The following is an 8394-nucleotide window of genomic DNA, read 5'->3' as shown; positions in this document are numbered from 1 at the left end:
CACGTGGACACATCTACACCTAAGAAGTCTCAATCTACATTTGATAGATTCTGTCACTTTGGTTCCATGCATTCGGCAAAATGCATATTGTGTTCTCTTCAGTGATGTACCGTAGTTGTATATTTATTCGATTTTTCTCTAGTTTTAAAATAGTAAATTGCTCAGCGACATCTTTCGGTTTCTGCAAAGAGATTATGAGATGGCATTCTTGTCAGATTTGAACTCAAGTGATGTCAGTTTTAAGTAGTAAGATGTGATACCACCAGGTGTGGATTGAGCATTTTATGTGGGACCAAGTGCCACCCCAGGATGGGGATTACTGTTCGACCTCGATTATCCGGCCCTCTCTTATCCAGACGCCTCCAAGCAGTGAATACACACAAAAATAGTGATTTCAAATACAAATAAGACTTAACAAATCTCACACAATTTTAGGTACCTATGATACATGAATTCCCTGCAGAAACATGTTATGACTTTTACATTCAAATGTTTCAATTTCATATGTAAGATTTTATGTAGGCTAGCATAAATGACACTACTGTGTACTGTACCTATGTATATGTAGCTACCACTGGGTTGGTAGCTTACTTGTACTCATATGTACATAAACATTGTTTCTCTCATATCTGCCCAATTCACTCATCTGGACGGGTGCTGGTCCCCAGTCCTGCAATGGCCATATAACAGAGGTTGGACTGTAATTCTGACGTACTCTAGAGCTCAGACTTCCATCACATTTGTTGCAGCTAGCATTCACCAGAATTTTAATGTGCTATATACACTCTTAAAGGGGACCTCCGGATGATTTTCAGACTTTTACATTTGAACAACTATAAATTAGTTAAACTGAGTACAGAGTTTCAGAATTTATACTGATTGGGATGAGGAATGAAAATGTTTTCAAAATTTATAACAAATTGCAATGAACACGGATGATGACATTGCAGTCTCACCAAAGGAATGCATGAGTTGGGGCTAAAGGAAGCAGAACAAAAGAAGAAGGCATGCATAGATTCTTCAGAGGTGAACTTGTTGAGCAAGCGGTATTGTAATGGAGTTACACTGCTACATTTCTGAAATATATGAGGCTCTGATGTCATAAACACTGTTCAGTGTAATTTATGTAAGATTTTCAATTTATTGGTTTCTCTGCTCAAGGACCACGATAAATTCCACAAATCTATACATGAAGCTGTCGATTTGTGTACTAAATGATGTGAAATTATGAAAATTGTCCGAAATGTCCCTTTAAGCTCTGAATGCTCTTGAAGATCCCAAAGACACATAATAGGTCACCGCTGAGAAAATTTTAGAGGTCTGTACTTACATCCCAGGATTTCCTTTTATTCATCTTTTTCACTTCATTTAAAGGCCACTAGGATGGAACAGTCACTACAGTGCATGCCTGATTAACTATATATAGTGTTATGATACCATTTTTTTTTAAAAAACAATATTGCTATAATATTTGCCACTGGATTTTACAGGGTTAGAAGGGAGCTTGAATGGAATGCATTGTTGGTTGGGAAGTGTTTTGTGCACTTTAACCCTTCACAGAGCTAAAAGTGCCAAATTTTTAGGGGAGTTTTGATAGCGATACTAGATTATTTGTGCAGTCCCATTATCAAATCTGAAGTCTTAAATTTATTTTGTCAAATGGCAGCTTGCTTACAGTCATCAACTGTTTTCGAGCTGAGTTTAATAGTGTCCTTGAAACATACAACTTATACTACAGTCAACCTTGCTAAGTCGACCTCACATAAGTCGACTAATCGCCTAAGTCGAAGGTCTTTGAGTACTCTTCTCTATATCCATTGATTTTATTCCCTCACAAGTCGAATTTTCTCTAAGTCATAGCTATTTCTTCAGTCCAAATAGATTTGACTTGGGCAAGGTTGAATATGCAATCAAAGTCTTGTAGTGTAAGGGTAGGACTTCTTCTTCCGCTATTTGAAATGCCACCAAAGAACTGTGTGTTGCTACGATGCCACCCACTGGAGAATTTATGTATACAGAGCCATTGTGCCATGTGCCTGTACGTATTACTGTATACGCTATAATTTTCGCGTACATAAATTTTCGCGAATTGCCGCTGTCACACATTTTCGCGAGTGGTTAAATTCGCGATTGGAGGACCAGAGAAAATATGAAGTGGCAAAGAAAGTGTGAATTTTCAACTTACTAGCAAATAAGAATGATACTAGTTATACACTGCATGAAAAAGACTTGCCAAACTCTGCGAACTAGTAAGTTAGAATTCAACATTTTTGAAGTGGTTAAGTCCATGGCGCTAGATTTCTGACGAGTGGTCCCCTAACGTTAGATTTCTGACGAGTGGTCCCCTTGCGATAATGGATTGGCTCTCTACAGTATTCGTAAGTAGACTTGGACGTGCGTAAACAAGCTTTGATAATAGCCAGTATGGTCTGTTCGGTAAGCCGTGACATGGTATACTAGTACTGAAATGTTCGTATCATCAAGGCAAGGGATTCATTTTGGAAGGTAATATTTTCGCGTGTTGTTAATTTTGCGAATAGCTCCCGACTCGCGAAATTCGCGAAAATAAAACCCCCGCGAAATATATAGCGTATACAGTAGTAGGCAAACTCATATGATATCATGACTGATAATAGTGGAAAAGTACAGCTACAGTGCCTGTAATAAGTCACGAAGAACCATTGCATTGTTGACGAGAACTTCCCAAAAGATTCATAATCAGGTATTTTCTTCTCTCTCTCTCTCTCTCTCTCTCTTTTTGCTGATTTGCAAAGTACTGCAAAAACCGAAATGTAAGCGTGAGTTATTCGTCACATTTGGCCGGGTAAGATGAATTTGTGTGTTTCTATTTCTGTGGAATAGAAATATTCATAATTCCATACATTTGCAAAACAAGTTGTGTGCTTTTGTTTCCCTGCTAGCTTTATGTCTTGCGAAGTGAATGAAAAATGCTACTTTTACAGTAGTAGGCTTCTTGCTCATTTCTCATTTCCCAGTATTGTCATGAATGCGAGTGATGTTGAATTAGCTGTTTGATGGAAAATAAAGCACAAATACTAAATTGTATGTTTCTCAAACCAGAAAGGCAGTTCATTCCAACATGCAAAGAGAAAGTCAGCTTTGATGTACAAATGGTGATTATTGTTGTCATTTGTTTAATTCATCCATTCATTCATTCATTTGTAGTTGGGGAGTTGCAGAAGCTGGGGCTGGGGGCATTGTACGACTGTAATGTGAATCCCCCCCCCCCCCCCAATTTACTTTGACAATTGATCTGTCAAGACTGAGTGCTTGGCGGAGTAAAAAACAAAACAAAAACATGTCAACACATGTCAACAAAAACTACAATCAACTTGCCCCACCCCCTGACACAAATCAAGCCTTTCTGTTTAGAATTACAGTGTATATATCACAAAGCATCTACATCTACTTAGAAGTTAGAGATTGGCAATCCAAAGGCCATTAGCTCATGTTGTACACTGCCATATCTGAGCCTACACTGTCCAGTATAAAACACTTGGTCTATCTTTACTACACACAACCCTGTTTCAGCGACAGGGCTGTGTGTAGTTACGTCTATCAACACCAGTGAATGGTGCACTCGCCACATGTATAACACCCAAGTTTGCTTCAAGCATCATGTGCATGGATGGGGTTCAACATAATTCGCCAGTACTGAACTTTGACCCAATCAGATTTTTTATTCCTTTGTTCTTGTTTGTTTGTTTGCTTCTTTTTTTTTGGGGGGGGGGGGGAGGGCGGGGGGATGGTTAGTAAGTGTACTTGATGTCCGGCTTTTTCCACTACATTGGTAGTTGTTGTTTGTACAATGTTATTGATTTTGTGTTAATGATATATCATTGTACATTCCATATGCCATAAAAGACAATGTTGTAATGCTTATGTCATCAAAATGAAATATGTATGATAATATGGAATAAATTGGATTTTGTTTTTACTATTGAATCACGTTTCCAATAGTGATAAGTTGTATTTAGTCAACATTATTTTCTTGTGTACAAGGTGAAATCACCATATTATTTACATATACATGGGCATATACACATGTACATAGATGTATAGTATGTATATGTGGCATGGACATAGAGTTCCATGACATTTGCTCCTGCGACAGCGGCTTCCATAGAATCTCTTTACGGTGAGTGTAACATAAGTTCTATTCACAAACAAAAACCTTAAACTTAATCCTAATCCTCACATCAAACTAAACCTAAAACCGTATCACAACCCTAACCCTATCCCTAAATCTTTGTGGAAAATAAGACCAGAGCAATTGTTGCAGGAGCAAATGTAGTGTCACCCGGACATAAAGCGTATTGTGACATATAGGAGTAATTCTACATGAAGTGTAGACTTGACGCTGCATATTTTTTTACTTCAAAAGTCTCTTCTTCATGTAGTCTCCTTCTTTACATGTTTCTTATCCTCTGGGTTTTTTTTCCTGCCCTCTTTTCTGCTTCTTTAAACTTCATCTTCTTCCTTTCCTGTTTCTCCTCCTGTCTGTAAATTCTTCTCTTAATCTTCCTGTCATCTCCTGCTCTCCTTGCTTTTTCCTCTCCCTCTATTCCCCGCTTTTCTCTTCGTCATGTCTTGATCCTCTTCCCACATTCATCCTTATTACCTTCCAGTGGGTCTCGCCTTCTTCTCATATTGCTCGTTCTCTCTTTATTGTCTTCCCGTTTTTTTTTTTTTTTTCATCCTCTCCAAGAGTCCTCTCTCCTCCTTTCACTGTCACACTTGTTCTCTCATCTTCCTCCTGGTTCACCCTTACCCTTTCTCCTCTGCCTCCATCTAGTGTCCCCCTCATGCTCCTCTTCATCCTCTTAGCTATCCAATCCGAGCCACTTCCTCCAGTTTTCCACCCTCCCACAGACTGTCCCACACCATCATGCTCTTCTTTCACCCATTGTCCTGTTTTCTTCGTCTTCCTCTACCCTTTCCTTTTTATTACCTCCCCTCCTTCCTCCTCCAGCTTTCGCTGCTTTTCCTCTTCCTCCAGCGCCTCCTCATATTCTCCTCCTCCTCCTCGTCCTTCTCCTTACCCCCCTCCTCTTCTCCTGCTCCTCCTCTCCAGCTCCTTCTCTTCCTTCTCCTCCTCCTCCTCCTCCTCCTCCTCCTCCTCCTGCTCCTTCTCCTCCTCCTCCTCCTCACCCTCCTCCTCCTCCTCCTTTTCCTCCTCCTCCTCCTCCTCCTCCTCCTCCTTTTCCTCCTCTCCTCCTCCTTCTCCTTCTCCTCCTCCTCCTTCTCCTCCTCCTCTCCTCCTCCTTCTCCTCCTCCTCCTTCTCCTCCTCCTCTCCTCCTCCTTCTCCTCCTCCTTATCCTCCTCCTCTTCTCCTTCTGCTCCTGCTCCTGCTCCTGCTCCTGCTCCTCCTCCTCCTCATTCTCCTCCTCACCTATTCAGTTTTCTCTCCTCCCTTCTTCCTCTTCCTTCACCCTTTCAGATATCCTTCTTTCTCTTCCTTTGATGAAATTTCCAATCCCTCTGTTTTCATGGTGATCTAAGATAACTCACTTGACTCAGGAATGTTTTGTGTTTGCAAAAAGACGACACATTGATGACGTCACTGTACTATATACATGGAATAGTCCACATTTATTGACAATATCTATTCGTAGAATACTCAACGCATCACGAAATTAAGTAAACAGATCGACCAACTTTCTCTAAAAAAATCAAGCAAAAATTATTTACATTCGTGTACTCAATCAAAAGTCAACGATTGTCAATTCTACATAAAAATAAGGTAGAAATCTAATACAATTACATGTACATGTACGAAAATTCTCTATTGCAAATATTCACTGGTTTATTGAAATTTTTCGCCTATACTACCAGTGCCATCCTTTTACACTTCTCATCTACAATCATGATCATATCTATAAACAAGTTAAATTCCACTTCATGTTCTACTTGTCTGTAATAAAAAAAGTAAAAACAAAGGAAAGCGCCCGGAATTTACTCACAATCTTAACCTTCGTATATAAACCATTATGCACGTGTTCTCAAATCAATCAAAGTAGGGATAAAACATTTTGTTGTTGTTGCTGAGTTGTCGTGGTCCAGCGGATTGTGCATTGCAGTTTCAACGAGATGGTTGAGGGTTCAAATCGTGTTATGGGTTTGCAATATTGATCGACAAAAGACAACTCGAGTACACGTATAGGTTTAATATACGAGTCGTAACCATGTAGGGCCTAACAACGTCCCATTAATGATCAAAATATTTCAATGAAAAAAAAAGGTTAACTAAACAAGAAAGACCGTCTGATTTTAAGACAACTGGAAGACGGCTTTTAGCATTCCAAGAAATGAGAGTTTGAAGGATATATTAAAGGGATACCTTCACTTTGCCATTCATCAACGACAAGGGGGGGGGGGGCTAAAGCTGAAGTACATGTATGTATAGACCGACCGATTACTGTTTCTGATACATGAATAAACTCTAGAGACTAAATTTTACGGAATAAGGGAGAATTAATTTTGTCAAATGTGGCTCCAGGATGAAATTGATACTCAATACTAGAGTAGACATTAATTAAAAAGTCGAGCTACAAGAACGGTAGAGATTGTTTTTAACAAAATCGGACATAAACCAAGATATTACCCAATCCGACACTTATACATATCACGAAACAGTGATGAAAGCATCAGCGTATATCAAAGTGTCGATGCCACCGCTTTAAAAATCTTCAAAATCTCCTCTCCCCCCCCCAAAAAAAAAGATGCACTGTAGGTAACTTAATTTACTAATAACAACCTTTTCTCCCTTCCGATTCACTCACTCAACAATCAAAATCTAGCATGAATTCGATGGAAGGGATAGGTCCTGTAATGGATACAGACCATGCGTTCATTTTGATTGCATTACAAAATAGAAAACTTGCGAAGATTTAGATTCAAGACGAGTAAACGACTTTTCCATTTTTTGACAGTATGACATACATCACTGTGAAACACGTGACACATTAAAGGATTCTCAAACTAAAGATTAGTTAGTTTTTGTGTTCAGTTATGACAAAACTTCTATCATTCTATTAACTTGATTCTATTCTGAAGGAATCTTGAACAGGAAATAACATTTCGCTTTAGTTGTGAACAGCAACACCACCAGTTTTGCATGCAAATGTCCCCATAAAACATTGAAGTGGATAAATAACGTGTAGCCCGTAAATGAGCCACAGTTCTTGAAACTTCCACAATAAGTAAGACGGTTTATTCAAATTTATTCGACATTTTTCACTCCTTCAGTAGTGATAGCGTCTTTACGGACATTCTTCCGACCATATAGTTTATCATTAATGTGACACTTTGACGTGGTTTATAATTACATTATGTATGTTACATGCATTTTGTTTCCTACAATGTGGTAAAATCAGTCGCAGTACTATATATACATAAAAAACACATACACGGTTGGAATGTGTTGTCAGTAACAAACTTCGCGCCTCTCCTCTCGTCATAGGCTTACAGAAAGCTATATCATGAAGGAAAAATTAAATGATGATGATGATGATGATGATGATGATAATGATACTTATAATAATAATGATAATAATAATAATAATGATAATAATAATGATAATGATGATGATAATGATAATAATGATAATAATAATAATAATAATAATAACAATGATAATAATAATAATAATAATAATAATAATAATAATAATAATAACAACAATAGTAATGACAGTATAGTTGCTATCTTTTTTTGCTTGTCAGCCGATTAAGCCCGGAAGTGGGGCCAGAAATAAAAACTAGCCCCCTCACTTTTAAAAACGTAGGGCCGGCTCTTATTCCCCCCCCCCCCCCCCCCTCTGGCTAATGGAATCCTTTGGTGTAAAAAAATCGGTTTGGGCCAAACTAATACCAACCTGACCAAGTGGACAGTGGGGTCATCCCACAAGACCGACACCCGCGAGTCATACAGCCCACGAGTCAAATACAGCTCACGAGTCATACAGCCCATGAGTTCGACACTAAGCTAACAAGGCCCATGAGACCGACACATTAATCCCAGTGTTGTATCTGTCGAACTCGTGGGCTGTTTTTACCTAGTGTCGAACTCATGGGCTGTATGACTTGTGAGCTGTATAATGTAACTCATGGGCAGTATGACTCGTGAGCTGTATGACTCGTGGGTTGTATGACTCGTGGGCTGTACGACTCGTGGGTGTCTGTCTCGTGACGTGCACCCATCGACAGAATGCCAACTTGTTGTCTCGTCTACTGTCTTTTTGAATGGTATGTATGAATAATCTACAGTGCGTTCTTTGTCATCGATAGCCAACAAATGTGTATCCGTTTGATCAATGTAGCCCAAACAAAAATAGCACGTCAAAAGACAGCAGCATGGAAGAATGAAATGT

This window comes from Diadema antillarum, unplaced genomic scaffold (genome assembly GCF_040938485.1).
Source record: "Diadema antillarum isolate AM-2024a unplaced genomic scaffold, OU_Dant_1.0 seq00001410_RagTag, whole genome shotgun sequence".
Lineage (NCBI taxonomy): Eukaryota > Metazoa > Echinodermata > Echinoidea > Diadematoida > Diadematidae > Diadema > Diadema antillarum.
The sequence above is the reverse complement of the archived record's forward strand: the minus strand, read 5'-3'. Positions refer to the sequence as shown.